The sequence below is a fragment of the Phyllobates terribilis genome, unplaced genomic scaffold, assembly GCF_046119375.1.
Source record: "Phyllobates terribilis strain yellow unplaced genomic scaffold, ASM4611937v1 Scaffold_2__4_contigs__length_985480577, whole genome shotgun sequence".
Lineage (NCBI taxonomy): Eukaryota > Metazoa > Chordata > Amphibia > Anura > Dendrobatidae > Phyllobates > Phyllobates terribilis.
This window is the reverse complement of record NW_027362762.1, coordinates 524,395,876-524,414,197: the sequence shown is the minus strand read 5'-3', so window position 1 is coordinate 524,414,197 and position 18,322 is coordinate 524,395,876.

Below are 18,322 nucleotides of genomic sequence, written 5' to 3'. Positions count from 1 at the left end.
ATATGTGTAGCGCCCCGAGGGTTTGGTTGCTACAGGGGTATTGCCCAGGGGGCGAGTCAGCTTTGCCGTAGTCGGCAGGATTCTGACCAACCCGCCACAAACGGGTATTGCGTGCCTGAAAAGAGGCTGTTTCACTGTATTGAAAATGGCGCCCGCCCCGGCAGAACGGACGCCATAATGTGCGCGCCAAAAGATAACAGGAAGCCACCTCCCATTGTGGGCCAGGTCCCAGAATGGCGCCAAAGAAGGAGCCCACCCCCAACAGCCATGAGTGCGGCTGTAGAGATGTCCATCAAGGTGGGGGGGCTGCCCCTGAGAGTGATTGTCAGCAAATTGCCCCAGGACCACCCCCAACAGGGGCGGAAAGAGAAGAAAACCGAGGGGCAGGGTGTGGTTTGGATGAGTCTCGCCAGATCACACCCAGAGATGGAGAGGAGCGCCAACTCCAGCACCCTGGCAAGCGGCCTGCTGCAGGCCGAGGCGACCCCATACAGCCTCACGGAGCTGATGGCTCAGCTCGCCGCAGAAGACCCTGAGTTCCTGTGGACTGTGCTGGAGGAGCTGGATCGGAGGATGGTCCGAGCGCAGAGGGAAGTCATCGCCGGATGGAGGGAGGAGATGGCCCGGCGGGTCGCGACCCGGCAGCAAGAGATGCTGCCAGCACCCGGCAGTGCACCTGCCCCAGAGGACAGAGAGAGGAGACCGGAGGCCGAGAACAGCGCTGCCACGGAGGCAGGTAAGGAAGACACCCCTGCCCCGGGTCCTGACACCGAAGGCTTACCCCTGGATCCCGCCGTGGTGCCAGAAGTCCCGGGAGCCGCTGCAGCTTCCACGCTCCTGCCGCCGGTACGTAGGCCCAAAGCCGCGAACACCACCGCTGAACCACGCCCCACGTTGTGCCCCCTGACCCCGGAGGCGGTCGGAAGCGGCCTGGTCCTGGCCCGGTCGCAAGGCCTGGCCTTCCCAGGCGCTCCCCAACCGCGTGCGCCCCCGGTCCCGAAGCCACCACCCCTTGGGATTGATCTGTACAGCCAGCTCGCCCGACCCGATGGAGAGCTGGTCCCTGTACCAGAGGGGTGGGTCCACCCTTGTCTCCGGGTGGCCCTGTCCGCAGAGGACGGAGCCCTGCTTTGTCCGCTCCTGCCTGCTCAACAGCCCGTTGATGTCCCCCAGCTCCCGATCGAAGAGGTCCAGTACGAGTGGGACCAGGCAGGGGAGGACCTCATGGGGTTCTCGCAGGAGACGCGGGCGGCCGTAGCCCACAGGCAGGAGTTCTGTCACCGACAGGTGGCACAGTTGGAGAAGGAGAGGCGGGTGCGGCGCCAGAGGCATGAGCAGCTGCAGGCCCGTAGCACGGAGGAGAAGACGCGGACTCGTCGAAGCACCCATACAGCACGCGGTCTTAAAACAGCTGGGACCGTGGTGAAGTTCCACCAGGAGAAAGGGTGGGGGTTTATCCGGGACTCTGCCACAGCCACAGACCTCCATGTCGACAGGAGGGATGTGGAGGGTCACCTGCCAGCGGGTCACCCGAAGCTGGAGTTGTTCCCAGGAGATCGGGTAATATACACCCGACATCGAGGCCTAAAAGGGTGGTATGCCCTCAATGTCCAGAGGGTGGAGGAGGAACAGTACCAGGAGCATTGCTACCCAGAGGACCCGGACGGGTCTGGAGAATATTAGGAGGAGGAAGAAGGTGCGCAAGGAGGACACCGCTACTGAAGAGCGGCAGCGTACAAATGTATATAGTTACCCGTCAGGGTAAAGAGACTGTTACCTAGAGTTACCCGGCATCGGGTCAGTTAAAACCGGCTGAGGACTGGGAGCAGCCAACTTAGTGAACTATCCGGCCGAGGACTGGGAGCGGTCAACTTTGTATATATTTGCACTTCTTAAAGTGCCCCCTACTGGTTTTATAAGAACCTACAACAACTGACCTCAGAACAAAAACCCGTTAGAGGTGGCCGAAGATGAGGTCCAGCAGCTGGATCAGCTATGCCCTGCAGCCATCCCAGGGCCTACGTTGGGGGTTAACGACCGGGTCCCTCCTGTTAAAAGTCTTGCCAAGTTTGCACTTTATGGAAAAATGGACACCTGGTCGCAAGTTGCACAGTGGCCAATGAAGAAGACAATTTACTTAAAAATGTTTTACCTGAAAAAGTTTTATATATAGAATTGTTATATATGCTGCAAGGAGAGTTACATCATATTGAAAAATGTTTTGCATGATGAAAGTGTTTCCCATAAAGGGAATTGGATAATGTCGGCCGTTTTTTAATGTAAAAAAAAAACAAAAAACTTTAATTCTGCATGTCTTGTAAATCAAATGTTTTTGCTCTTTTCCAGCCCGAGGACGTGCTGTGGTTTACCAGGGGGGAATGTAGCGCCCCGAGGGTTCGGTTGCTACAGGGGTATTGCACCTCAACCAGAGGTGTAATATTCCACTCCCGGGTAAGGATGGAGTATGGACCAGGGCTCAGTTAGCTGCATGCACACACACACACTCACCCCATTTCTGGGGGACAGCTCGACGGTGCTCCCATTTATGCAGGCACAACTGACCATGTCGCTGGCTGTAGTGGGGAGGGGGGAGAGAACCCAGTGGTGTAGGAGCAGAAGGGGACGGTTTCTGGAGCACAGAAAGGAGCTCATTGGGTGCAGGTCACCTGAGCTCAGACACAGAGAAGCAGATAAAAGGTGGGAGCCATCTTAAAAAGGAGAGCAGAGTAGTTCAGTCAGAGCTGACAGGGAGCCGAGGCTCAGCCTGAGCTCAGCTCCATGAGGCAGGCCTAGAGAGAGAGAGGGCCGGGGCCAGAGAGGAGAAGAGGAGAAGGAGAAGGAAGGAAGGAGAAGAGACAGAGGAGTGGAAGGGCTCCAGAAACAAGAAGGCAGAAGGGACCCTAAGAGAGCAGAACGGATAGCAACCGTTGCAAACCCTCGTTATATCGGGTGAAGGGTACCGGATTCCCAAGTAGGTGGAGGTAAATCATCCCTCTGCCAAGAACCGGAGGTTGTGATCATTTATTGGTGCGACGCCACGCCAAACCTGCTAGGAAGGCGCCATATAGGATAGCGGGAAGCGGAGGCCAACGCTGACCCGACACAGTCCGCGGTAGCTGGACAAAAGTTTGGTCACTGGTGGAGCACGAGAGGCCAGAGAAAGGACAGAAGGGAGTCCTGTGCCATACTCCTGAATTGCCTGGGGGTTGACCGAGCTCCTCACCTGGTGGACGCAGCACGGCTTGGGCAGTCATTGCTGACAGAAGTGACATGGAAAACAACTGTGAGTAAAAACCCTGGACTCCACCATTGGACTCGGTGTGATCTTTGCTGCGCCTACACCATCACCCCCAGCATCCACCTACACTGCCCTGAGGCTACACTCTTCCCGTGGGGAGTTGTCCTACCCCTGTGCTGCACACCAACACCAGCCTCAGCGGTCTGCCTTGCAGCGACGGTTATCTCTGACAGCAATCCACGGGTGGTGTAGTCGGACATTCAAAACACTGATAAATAGACTGCCACAATTTGGTCTGACCACCCTGAGCCACTGGATCGGGTTGCCACTACTACCCCCAGCATCGTACAGAAGCCCGGTTCCGGGTACCCCACGGCCCAGGGGGCGAGTCATATGCACTGCTACATACCCTGCCTAACTTCACCTACCTTACATATATATACAGTACAGACCAAAAGTTTGGACACACCATCTCATTTAAAGATTTTTCTGTATTTACATGACTTTGAAAATTGTGCATTCACACTGAAGGCATCAAAACTATGAATTAACACATGTGGAATTATATACTTAACAAAAAAGTGTGAAACAACTGAAAATATGTCTTATATTCTAGGTTCTTCAAAGTAGCCACCTTTTGCTTTGATGACTGCTTTGCACACTCTTGGCATTCTCTTGATGAGCTTCAAGAGGTAGTCTTTTTGATGCCTTCAGTATGAATGTACAATTTTCATAGTCATGAAAATACAGAAAAATCTTTAAATGAGAAGGTGTGTCCAAACTTTTGGTCTGTACTGTATATATGACTCGCCCCCTGGGCTGTGGGGCACCCGGAACCGGGCTTCAGTGCAATGTTGAGGGTAGTAGTGGCAACCCGATTCCATGGCTCAGGGTGGTCAGACCAAATGCTGTGGCAGTCTATTTGTAGGGTTTTGAATGTCCGACTACGCCACCCGTAGATTGCGGTCAGGGATGACCGCCGCGGCTAGGCAGACCGCTGAGGCTGATGTTGGTACGCAGCACAGGGATAGGATAACTCCCCACGGGAAGAGTGTAGCCTCAGGGCAGTGTAATAGGATGCTGCTGGGGGGAGATGGTGCAGGCCGCAATAATAAGGGTTAAGAGTCTGCTTCAAACAGTCCAGGGTCTTTATTGGAGCTAGTACTAATGACTCAACAGGAGTACAGGGTAGGAATGTGCCTGGGTGTCTGAGAGCATTCGGGCGAGCCCCACTGGTCAGGGTGAGTGGGTAGGCCTACCGTTCTCTCTCTGCCCTTGCTGACTATCCCCCTTTTCGTGGTGTGATAGCCGATGTCCCTGAGCTGGCCGTGTACTACGCCCGTATGGCTTGCGACTCGGGCCTTAGGTACCTGTTGCTTCTCCGTGCTGTACCGGTCCCTCTGTGTGGCGGAGCCTCCAGGCTTCTCAGGCCAAGGGACCTGAAATCCCTCGCATGTTGGTTATCTGCTGTCGGGCTTGCAACCCTGACAGCCTCGGACCCCAGTGTCCGGTTGTGTAGTTCTCTCTCAGCCAGGACCGGCTCTCGTCGCCTCTGTCCCAGGCTTGCTGTTCCTCCTCTGCCTCCCGGACTCCTCAGCTGCTGCTGACCTGTCCCTCTCCTCTGGGAACCCTTCTGGATGCTTAAGAAGTGGGTCCTGGTCTCCCTAACCCTGCCCTCAGTTCCAGCTTTTATAGGGGCAGCCTGCTCCCCCTACTGGCCTGGGACAGGAGGTGCTGCATGCTAATGGTCCCTGACCAGGGAACCTCCCTCCCGCTTGAGCAACCCAGAAATATGCGCCGTTATGTCGAGCACCGTGATGCTCAGGCGAGTATCGAGTAGTGGCAAGCACGTTCGCTCATCACTAGTTATAAATAAAAATGTTTAGTGCAATGAAAATTAAAGCACCACTCCAGTGTCTTTTTTTTTTTAATTTTTTTTTTATTTTACTGCTTGAGAGGTCACACTGATCTTAGATCCCAGACCCTAGTATTACACTCACCAGCCGCCGTCTTCATCTGTTCTCAGTGCTGCTCTGGTCGGTCTGCAGCAGTTTGTGACCAGAAGGATCTCTCCATTGTTTGCTGAGTGAGTCGGAGGTCACTACTCAGTGTAAGTCTATGAGAGCCAGAACGAGGCCAGAAAGAGACCTTCATTGACTTACACTGAGAGCTTGCAACTGTTACCTCGGACTTACGGTCAGTCAGAAGTTGCGGTAACAACATGGCGTAGCGGTGCAGGGAAGAGCTGAAGACTGCGGCAGGTAAGTGTAAGGCTGTGTGGCCACGATGCGTTTTTTAAGCGTTTCAGCAGTGGCAATTCCGCTGCAGAAACGCTTAAAAAGACGCTTGCTAGAAGGCCTGCCATGTTCCCCAATGATAATCTGCATGTGCTGTGCACATGCGGAAATTTCCGCTGCGAATTATCATTGCGGAAAAAAACGCAGCACTACCAATTATTTTGCGGAAGAATAAAATAAAAAATAAATATGATACTTACCTTCTGATGGCCCCCGGTGTGCTTTTCTTCGCTTGCCGGCAGATCGCGGTGGACTGAAGAACCTGCGCTAACGTCATTTAGTCATGTGATGGCAGTGCCTTCTGTGTACCGCGAGCTTCCGGCAAGCCAGGACGGATCGAATAAAGACTCCGGGTGCCATCAGAAGGTAAGTATATATTTATTTTTTACCATTCTTTGGGGTCACACTATATAAATCCATGCCGTTTGCATGGATTTATATAGTGTGACCAAGTTGTCAAGCACTTTTCAAGTGATGCTAAAATCGCTTGGAAAGCGCTTGTCAACCCGCATGCGGAAATGCAAGTGAAGAACGCTTCACATCCGCATGTCCCTGGCAGGAAAACGCATGTACAATCCTCATGTACAATCCGCATGCGTTTTTTTCTGCCAGGAAGATGCAGAAATGCTCAGGAAAAATCCGGAGCATTTCTGCATCGTGGGCACATAGCCTTATACTAAGAGCAGTGAACTTGGATTAGTGGCAGAACTCCAGTGCTGAAATAAAAGAAACACTAAAGTGGTGCTTTAATGCAGCTTACCAATAGATATAACTGACACGTTATCTTTATTCTGCCAACACAATGGCGACAATAACAAATGTATACTACATTTATTATGTACAATTATTATTATTTTTTTTTCCCTGATGATTTCTGAGACCCTGAACTTTTTTTTTTTTAATTTTTTTTTTAGGGGGGGGGGGATGGGGTCGGGAAGCTGTAGTTTTGACTGGTGCTAATTTTGAGTGCATACCCCTTAGGGTATGTGCAAATGATATTTTTGAGGATCAGATTGCACCATTGAAAAATCCTCAAATGAATGAACATTTATATAAAAAAAACAATTTGCTGTGCACTTGTTCAGGCTTTTGAGCATCTTTTAACAACTTCAGGTTTTTAAAAACACCAAGTGGTTAAAAGAAGTGACTGGTCCATTCTACTGGTGTTTTCCACTATGTACTTTACAATGCAGGTCAATAAGAAGGCTTGAAAGAAACCCAGACATCTTATATAGCATTTTACTATCGCTTTTGCTAAAAAAAAATCCAAACAGTTTCCTCATTATTCAGTGGAGAGAAAAAAAATAACACACAGAAAATTAACAGTAAAAAAGACAAAATCGATGAAAAAACACTAAAAGAAATTAAGGTGGCCAAAACCATAGGAAAAATGCCCAGAAAACGACTGTAAAAACTACACAGAAATGGTTCAGGAAAAAATCCATGTTTTTTAGCATCTGCTACTTGAAAAACTTGGCGGTTTTGCTTGAGTTTAAAATACCTTGTGTGCATATACCCTGAGGCTGTGTGCCCACTATGCGTTTTTCAAGCGTTTTTGCTGCGGAATTTCCGCAGCGTAAACGCTTGGTAATCCGTGCCCCATGATCCCTAATGAAAATCTGCATGTTCTGTGCCCATGATGTGGAATTTTCCGCAGCGGATTTTCCTTGCGGAAAAATCCGCAGCATGTCCATTATTTGTGCGTTTCTGCATGCAGATTTGAGGTCCCAATGCACTTGAAAAACGCAAGTCAAATCCGCATGCAAAAACGCGTGCAGAATCCGCAAGCGCTTTTCACTGCCAAGAACATGCAGAAACGCTGCAGAAATTTTCTGCTTCATTTCTGCATTGTGGGCGCATACCCTTAAAGTTATTTTCCAGTTTTGGAAACCCATTGCATAGATTCTTTGTTTGTTTGTTTGTTTTTGGAAAAAAACAAACTGTACTTTACTCACTCTCCCCAGGTCTGCTATTTTCTGCAGTGCTGATGTCACATCACAATGACAGAGCCAATCAAGGAGCTCAGCATTTAACTGATTTCCTGTTGACGTGATGTCAGAGATGCAACCACCAGACGCAACACCAGTTTTAATTTTTTATAACAAAATGGAAGTATCCTACATCAAAACAATGGGAGCAGACTGCCTCATGTAAGGCTTGCTTACATGAATACATCACAAGAACCTCCATCAGTACATCAATACATCACTAGAACCAAGTTTTGAGTATTTGAGGAAGATTTGGAGAGTTTCTGCTCCAAAAAATAAGTGTTAACATATGCTAATTTACACTGAGATTTTGGAAACTGAGCAGAATCTCCCCAATTCTCCTCATAATCTCAAAACTCCCTAAGTGTTGTGGATTTATAAGTTTTCACATAGCCATGAAGAACATTTTGAATTGTTAAATGTGTAGAACATTGAATATTCCAGAAACCCAGTTGATTGGAAAAAAGACTCCCTTAGGTATTTTGGAATTAACCTTACATCTTCATTTCCAACTCTTTATAAAAGTAACTGCTTACCAATTTATAAAGAAATTCTTTCCTTTCTGATAAGATGGATGTCCTTTCCCTTATCCCTTTTTAGCCGCATCTCCGCAATTAAAATAACTGTTCTCCCCAAAACTATTATAATTATTTGAAACATTACCTATTTCTGTCCCAACTGGAGAGGTCAAGTTGCTTCAAGCAGCGGCCATGAGGTTTATATGGGCAAACAGACGACATAGGATAACACATTCAAGAAGAATGTTGTGAAGAAAAAACGGAGAGTGGTGGTCATGGGGGATTCCCTGTTAAGAGGAACAGAGGCTGCTATCTGCAGACCAGACATAACCTCAAGAGAAATGTGCTGTCTTCCAGGAGCAAAAATTAAAGATGTGTCTGACAGGATATCAAGACTCTTCAGACCTACAGATCACTACCCATTCCTGCTAATACATGTGGGGACAAATGACACCGCAAGAAAGGACCTGGAAACCATCTGCAGTGACTTTGAAGACTTGGGCAAGAAAGTGAAAGAATTGGGAGCGCAGGTGGTCTTCTCATCCATCCTCCCAGTGGATGGCCATGGAACAATGAGGTGGAATAAGATTCTACAGGTGAACAACTGGCTACGTCGATGGTGCCGTCAACAAGGATTTGGATTTCTGGATCACGGAATGAATTACCTATACGATGGACTACTTGCTAGAGATGGGGTGCACCTTACGAAGACTGGAAAACATGTATTTGGAAGTCGCCTTGCTACACTCATCAGGAGAGCTTTAAACTAGAACAATGTGGGAAGGGAAGCAAAAGGCCAGAAAAAGCCATACAGCTGACAAATACTATTGAGATCTCTGCTACTGGAAGTGGAAAGGAAGAACAAAGACAAAACAATTTAAATAATAAAAATATGGGAGGAAGAGAAACCAATCACAAACTAAAATGTTTTTATACAAATGCACAAAGCATGGGCAACAAACAAGGAGAATTAGAACTACTAACGCAGGAAAAGAAATATGATGTCATTGGAATCACTGAAACTTGGTGGGACGATACACATGATTGGAATAAAAGGCTAAAAGGATACAACTTATTTGCAAGAAACAGACTTGATAAACGAGGAGGAGGTGTCGCATTGTATGTTAGAAAAGCGTATATCTGCACAGAGATTGAAGCTTCAGAGACTGGGAGTTCTGTGGAAACTGTTTGGGTAAGAATACAAGGAGAGAACAACGGAAAGGACACCATTGTAGGCATTTACTACAGGCCACCTGGGCAAGCTGAAGATATGGATGAACTCTTTATGTATCAAATGACCAAGTTCTCCAAAAAATATGACGTAGTGGTCATGGGAGATTTCAACTATCCAGACATTTGTTGGGAATCTCTCTCAAGTAAAACTAACAGGTCAAGCAAATTCTTATCCTCTCTTGCTGACAACTTTATCTTCCAAAAGGTAGGGGAGAAAACAAGGGGATCTGCTACTTTGGATCTAATCCTTATAAACAAGGAGGAAATGGTTGAGGAGGTAAAAGTGGCTGGGACCCTAGGAGGCAGCGATCATGCTATTATAGAATTTTGGATAACTAGAGGAGGAAGACATGTGAAGACTCAAACTTCAAGGTTAGATTTTAGAAAGGCAGATTTTAAGAGACTCAGAAAGAGAATAGGAGGGATCCAATGGCTGGATGTCCTTAAGGACAAAAATGTCCAGGAAGGATGGGAAATTTTTAAAAATGAGATTCTCAAAGCACAATCGTTAACAATCCCGAAAAGTAGGAAGAATGGGAAGCATTTAAGGAAACCAGGATGGATGAACACAGAACTTAAACACATGCTAAAAAGAAAGAAAGAAATGTTTATTAAATGGAAAGAGGGAGGCATATCTAAAGAAGATTATAATGCAGTCTGCAGATCCTGCAGGGCATGTATCAGGTTAGCTAAAGCTGACAATGAATTAAGGCTTGCAAGAGATGTCAAAAGCAATAAAAAAGGATTTTGGGGATATGTCAAAAGTAAAAGAAAAGTCAAAGATGCTATAGGATTTTTACAGGATGAAAATGGAGAAATGGTAAGAGAGGATGTTGAGAAGGCCAAACTTTTTAATTCCTATTTTGCATCTGTTTTCTCTCAGAAAGAAAATGTAACATCAACTGATCTTCACTGTCCTTTTAAAGGAATAGAAGAATCCAAGTTATCTGTAAACAGAAAGATTGTGAGGGAATATTTAGCTAACATAAATGAGTTCAAGTCTCCAGGTCCAGATGAATTACACCCCAGAGTACTGAAGGAGATCGTAGAAGAAATTTTAGAACCACTCTCCATAATCTTTGAAAATTCTTGGAGAACAGGAGAAGTCCCAGAAGACTGGAGAAGAGCAAATGTTGTTCCTATCTTCAAAAAGGGGAAGAAGGTGGACCCAGGGAACTATAGGCCGGTGAGTCTGACTTCTATACCAGGAAAGATCTTTGAACAAATTATTAAACAACATGTATGTAAGTACCTGGATAAGAATGAAGTGATTAACCAGAGTCAGCATGGGTTTATAACTAACAAGTCATGTCAGACTAACTTAATTTCCTTCTATGACAGAATCACTGACTGGGTGGATCAGGGAAATGCTGTAGATATAGTATATCTTGACTTCAGCAAAGCATTTGACAAAGTATCTCACACCATCCTTATTGAAAAAATGACCAAGTATGCAATGGACCAGGCAACTGTTAGGTGGATTCATAACTGGCTTAGTGATCGGACTCAAAGGGTGATTGTAAATGGCTTCACATCCAGCTGGATGAATGTCTCAAGTGGGGTACCACAGGGCTCCGTCCTGGGACCTGTATTGTTCAACATCTTTATCAATGATTTAGATGAAGGAATTGAGGGTAAACTGATTAAATTTGCTGATGACACAAAGCTAGGAGGGATAGCTAATACTAGAGAAGAGAGAGAGAGGATTCAAAAAGACCTAAATAAACTGGAGCAGTGGGCAGCAACCAACAGAATGGTTTTTAACAGGGAAAAATGCAAAGTACTACATCTGGGCAATAAAAATGTAAAAAGCATATACAGAATGGGAGGAATAGAGCTAAGCAACAGTACATGTGAAAAAGACTTAGGTATACTAATAGATCATAGACTGAACATGAGTCAACAGTGTGATGCAGCAGCAAAAAAGGCAAATACAATTCTGGGATGTATTAACAGAAGCATACAGTCTAGATCACGTGAAGTCATTATTGGTCTTTACTCCTCTTTGGTCAGACCTCATCTGGAATACTGTGTACAGTTTTGGGCACCACATTTTAAAAAAGACATAGACAAACTGGAGCAAGTTCAGAGAAGAGCGACCAGAATGGTGACTGGTCTGCAAACCATGTCCTATGAGGAACGGTTGCAGGATTTGGGAATGTTTAGCTTGCAAAAAAGAAGACTGAGAGGAGACTTAATAGCTGTCTACAAATATGTCAAGGGCTGTCACATTGTAGAAGGATCATCTTTATTCTCATTTGCACAAGGAAAGACTAGAAGCAATGGGATGAAACTAAATGGGAGGAGACACAGATTAGATATTAGAAAAAACTTTTTGACAGTTAGGGTGATTAATGAGTGGAACAGGCTGCCACGAGAGGTGGTGAGTTCCCCTTCAATGGACGTCTTCAAACAGAGGCTGGACAGACATCTGTCTGAGATGATTTAGTGAATCCTGCTTTGAGCAGGGGGTTGGACCAGATGACCCAGGAGGTCCCTTCCAACTCTACCATTCTATGATTCTATGATTCTATGATTCTATGCTGACGAGTAGGCATCTGGGTGGCTTGGGTGTCCATCACTTTGTGTATTACTATTAGGCTTCCTACTTACGGAGAATTCCAACCTGGTCGTCTAAACTGGCTTACGACACAAAGTGGATGGAGATAGGGTGAGCAGGTGCTAGCCAGAGTTTTTCTAACTCTCTAATCTGAAACAACCCCTACACCCCTCCTACAAATGAACTATTGAGCCCAGTGATCATAACTAGAGATATATGAAGGACCTGCTCCAAAAAATTTAAACTATCATCTAAAAATTTGCCTCTAACATCTTTCTTATTCCACCCAGGTCTCCCAGACAGTTTGACCTCCTCGATCACAAATATTTGGAATAATTCTGGTTTATTCAACTTTGCAGATATTACTAATAGATCAGCACGGAAACTCTTTACATGTGACCTTTCCCTATTCCAATATATTAAAATTAAATATTTTGCTTCCTCTTTGTTTCGTACCTCACAGGTATTCCTACTCCCTTTCAACGTTTATGTAAAGCAGGCCCCTTAACAAAAGGTCTGATTTCGGACATATATAATATTTTGAAACACCCTGATGACAACCTTCTAATCAAACACCCATGCATGTTGAAATGGGATAACTATCTTGGTAAACCTTTAGAGGATGAGGAATGGGGGCTGATTTGGGCCAGAGAAAACACTACAGCATCATGTATTACATACAAAGAAAATCAATATAAAATTTACACTTCTGGTACCATACTCCAGAACAGCTAAATAAAATAGACCCGGTCATATCTCCACTATGCTGGAGGTTAACCTACATAGAGGTACTTCTTTCCACATCTTCTGGGATTGTCCCCTTATTACCATATTTTGGACTTCAATCGGTAATTAATCAAACTCTTGGACTGAACCTACCATTAGAACCCCAGATATTCTTGCTTAACCTACTTTCCCAGGTTAAATTAAAAAACAAGGTCAAACTAATTCTAAGTATATTAACAGCTGATGAGTGTCTAATAGCACACTGGAAACAAACATCCCCTCCTTCATTATTGGATTTATATTCGAGAATTAAGGACGTTAGAAATTTTGAATATAGATATGCAATGAATGAAAACAGAATTGAAAAAAAACAACCTAATTTGGTCTCCTTGGGATACTTTTTGAACAGCACTGAATATTTAACTTCCAACCTCTTAAACTTAATCAATCCCTCCCTCCCCCTTCTAATCGAACCTTCCCCTACCCTCTTCACTGTAAGTCCTGTCTGTCTTTTACCCCCCTTAGAGCATTATTCTTTAAAAAAAAAAAAATTTGGATTACTGTATTTTGTACTTCGTTAATTATATAGCTTAATAACTCACTATTACCGATCTGATTTAAAATGTCTTTAACAAAAAGTGCTATATACAGGTGCGTCTCACAAAATTAGAATATCATCAAAAAATTTATTTATTTCAGTTCTTCAATACAAAAAGTGAAACTCATATATTATATAGAGTCATTACCAACAGAGTGATCTATTTCAAGTGTTTATTTCTGTTAATGTTGATGATTATGGCTTACAGCCAATGAAAACACAAAAGTCATTATCTCAGTGAATTAGAATACTTTATAACAGAGCACCTGTATCTCTAAAACCAATAACTGTTGTTCTCGTTACATTCTATGTATTGTAAAACTTGAAATCTTTAATAAAAATTTCCAATTAAAAAAAAATGGGTACAACATTAGAAGCATCGTCCGTACATGAATGCAGCGCCAGAACCACCATCAGTACATGAATGCAGTGGCAGAACCACTGTCAGTACATGAATTCAGTGTCAGACCCACTGTGAACACATGAATGCAGCACCAGAATGACCGTCAGTACATTAATGCCACGCCTGAACCACCGTCAGTACATGAATGCTTCACCAGACCCACTGTTCGCACATAAATGCAGTGCCAGAACCACTGTCGGCAAATGAATGCAGCGCCAGAACCACAGTCAGTACATGAATACAACATTAAACCCACTGTCCATACATGAATAAATCACCAAGCTTATTATTATTATTATTTATTATTATAGCGCCATTTATTCCATGGCGCTTTACATGTGATAGGGATATACATAGCAAAAACATTTACATAATCTTAACAAAATGATTCAGCGACTGGTACAGGAGGAGCAAGGACCCTGCCCGCGAGGGCTCAGTCTACAAGCTTAACTACTTGTACAATTGTAAGGCTATGTGCCCACGATGCAGAAATGCTCCGGAATTTTTCCTGAGCGTTTCTGCATCTCCCTGGCAGAAAAAACGCATGCGGATTGTACATGCGTTTTTCCTGCCAGGGACAAGCGGATGTGAAGCGTTTGTTCACATGCATTTCCACATGCGGGTTGACAAGCGCTTTCCAAGTGATTTTAGCATCAATTGGAAAGTGCTTGACAACTTGGTCACACTATATAAATCCATGCAACTGGCATGGATTTATATAGTGTGACCAAAAGAATGTTTAAAATTAAAAAATAAATATATACTTACCTTCTGATTGCCCCCGGTGTCCTTGTCTCTGCTTGCCGGCAGCTCGCGGTAGATTTAAGGACCTGCCGATGTCAGCAGTCGCGTGACCCGTCACATGACTTAATGATGTCAGCGCAGGTCCTTTAGTCTACCGCGAGCTGCCGGCAATCCAAGACAAGCACACCAGGGGCCATCAGAAGGTAAGTATAATATTTATTTTTTATTTTATTCTTTTTTTTACAGGTACTATGGTACCCGGGTCCGGAGGAGAGTCTCCTCTCCTCCACACCCGGGTACCATCCGCACATTGAAACGCATGGAATCTGCATGTACAGATCCAGTGATGCGGAATCCATGCTTTCCAATGCAAGTCAATGGCGGCAAAAACGCAGCACTTCCGCAAAATAATTGGTAGTGCTGCATATTTTTCCGCAATGATAATCCGCAGCGAAAATTTCCGCTGCATGTGCACATGCGGATTATCATTGGGGTACATGGCAGAACTTCTACCAAGCTTTTTTTTAAGCATTTCTGCCACGGAATTGCCGCTGCGGAATTGCTTAAAAAGCGCATAGTGGGCACATAGCCTTACACATGAATCTACAAGTCCCAGTATGTCTTTAACAATGGTAAGGAGATACTGGGAGTTGTTGTTAATAGTCATGATTAGACTGTGAACCATACCGAAACCACAGTACTGATGAGATGCAGGCAGTATCACAAATTAACATTTACATACAGGTACCTGATAGGTGACAACTCCTCTGATTGGAGTCGTTCCCATTCCCTCTGTCTCCATGAAGTACAGATGCTGTAATGAGATTTCACGTACAGAGCTCGTCCCTGCAGACTTCCCTCTTCTCCATCTTCAGCAGCACTTCCCAACACTGTGATCTTAAAAATAAAAGTATCATTGTACTGCCTCATAAACATCTCCCATACTGCACCTCTGAATAAATAAGTAATTGCTGTTTTTCCTTCACAAAATATCCCCCCTACACACACACACACACACACACACACACACACACACACACACAGCCCCTCTATTCAAAATATTCCCCATCACACTGCCCCTCTGCAAAATATCCCCCACACTGCCGCTTTCTCTATTAATATTCCCTCCACACTGCCTCTCTGCAAAACATCCCACCTACAATACCCCTCTCCAAATATATCCGCCCCCACACTGACCAACTGCAAAATATCTCCCTCACACACACATTGCCCATCTAAATAAAGTACCCCCTACCTGCCTCTCACAAAACTGTGTGCTCTTTCACAATTGTTCCCCTATTATGTGCCCTCATCCCCTCCCCCACTAATTCACATTGATAAAACATTTAATCTTTGGCTGCTTGATGGAGCTCTTACTGGTGCCCGACGTGTCTCTGTGGCGCCAGCAGCAGTGTGATGACATCAGCAGTATGCTGACCCCGTCACGCTGCTTCACATCAGGGCGGGGATGACTAGAGCTCCAGACCCAGCGTCACACTATTCAAATGTATTCGCATGTGAAAGACGCAAAAACATTTGATTATAGGAAGGAGGGAGTGGCATCTCCATGGGCTTGATATACATTGCTCGTCCCCTCCACTCTCTTTTCAGCAGCATGAACGCCAGGCAGCATTAGCTTGCCTTGTGCACACGATCGCGCTGAACAATTAAAATCAGCAGGGCCAAAGGGCAGCACAGCACTGCTGGTTTCAGATGTGCAGTGCAGCTCGATCTTGTGCGTAAAGCAAGCTAATGCTGCCTGGCATGCATGCTGCTGAAGAGAGTGGAGGAGATGATGGATCGAGCGGCCCACTACAGGGACCAGCCATTTTGGCATTTGCTATCCGGCCTTGCTTCCTGGTATTTGCTTTTGACCAAACTTTATTGATACAGTCGTGTGCTGAAATGCACTAAAACGCATGTGTGTTTTTACCTGCGGATTCTCCACATTTATTACTAGTCTATGGGGACAGATAACTCAGCAAACCCGCAAGAGAAATTGACATGCTGCAGATTTAAAACTTGCATTGCAGGGTAGTTTACGCAGACTAAAATAAAAGCACAGTGGGCATGAGTTTCCTATAAGGCCACGTTCAGTATTTAGTCAGTATTTGTAAGCCAAAACTAGTAATCAGAGGAAAAGTATAATAGAAACACGTCCTCACGTCTGTATTTTTATATCCACGCTTGATTTTTGCTTACAAATACTGAGACAAAGTACTGACCAAATACCCAACATGTGCACGTGGCCTAAGTCGCAGCGTCAAAAACGCACCAAAAGTTCATCATGGGAATGTAGCCTTAAGCACAAGAAAAACTCCTCCAAAAAAGTATTGTTTCCAGAATTTGTTTCTGCTTGAAAAACGTATTGTTTTTGGGATGCCTCAAAAAACTCTGTGTATACATAGCCCTTCTTGTACTGAAATCCCATTTAACTGGATATATAATTTTTTTTAATCATAAATTTATTAACGGTACCTTTTCTAAATGTTACCTGCTTTATGTTCATTTGCCTCATCTAAATTATATTTACGATAGCAGTGTTGGGAGGATACTATGTTGTACTGCATTTAATTTCCTCTTTACAATCTTGCTGCATTAACTGGTATCGCTAGAAAATCGCTCTTGGTGGCTGGAAATGAAACATTGCTATCTACCTTTCTATCTTTAATTTTGCTATTTTAGTCTATCTTACAAGAAATAATTATAGTTTTAACTGGTACTAAAGTAGCATTTCATACGTATTGTATTTTCTAGCGGTTGAACACGATTGTATTTTAAATGAAATTACATTTTTAGGAATGAAAATTAAATTGACGCCTGCACTTAATGTGTGCATTATTGTGTTCTTGTAAGGTACAATTATGCCAGCAATTTCACTGCTCATTTGGGTGACATAGTGAATGCTCTAATATTTGTTACCTTTTTATGTAATACTACAGTATTACCAGTTGTTATCTCAAACTTCCAAAAATTTAAATAAATTTACTTTAGTTATTACCCTCGTGATTCTTTTCGTGTTTTTTTTTTTTTTTTCATTTTGACTCCATTTTTTGCCCTAATCAAGCATGCATATCTTCCTTACTTATGTGCCATTTGGTCTCTATTGCATGCCCACCCTTCACAACAGCAAAGCAGCGGTTAACTTTTCCCTGGTTTTGAACTCTGTATCTATGCAACGCAATACCTGTTTCCCACTGCCTACTTATCAGCTTCACAGTATAGTTTCCGATCTGGTTTAGTACAGACTCCGTGGGCCCATACTAAACTTTTGCTGCAGACAAAAAGCAGGATTTGGGTATATGCGCATGATCAGGATTTGAAGCAGAAATTTCCTGAGCGTTTCTGCATCTCCTTGGCAGGAAAAACGCTGAGCATTTTTGAAGCGTTTTTGCACATAAATGTATGTGGTTGGGAGCTAATATAGATAGTTGAAAAAAAAAAAAAAAAGATTTTCTGATGTAATTTCCTTGCCCAACCCCTCTTCTCCATTTTGCTTTTGCAAGTCACATGAAGAAGAGCAGCCCCTGCATCTCCGCAGGCCATATATGAACCTGCTATTGCTTACTGTGCTAAATATCCTGCGTCTGCATAGTGAGCAGGTAAGATAAATGTAGGTACAATGTACATTTCATTTTATGTTTTTTCTGTGGTGTGCACTAACCAATTATTGTTCCATAGGAGCGGTCTAGAAGAAGACCGAAAAAACTGTGGGTCCACCCTATAGTGCAGGAGAGATCTGACAAGGGGCACTTCAATGTGCTATATCAAGATTTAAGGAGGTAAGTTTTTATCATATGGAAAAAAAGTATATTGTCATCTGTGTGTACCTAATGTTTTGCTTTCAGATATCCAGAAACATTTCTGCAATTTTGTCGCATTCCCATCCATGCATTTGACCAGCTGCTGAATATTCTATCACCCCAGCATGACTACAGCGACACCGTTATGTGAAGGGCCATCTCTGCTGAGGAAAGGCTGCTCATCACCTTGCGGTAAGTAAAAATAAAAATATTT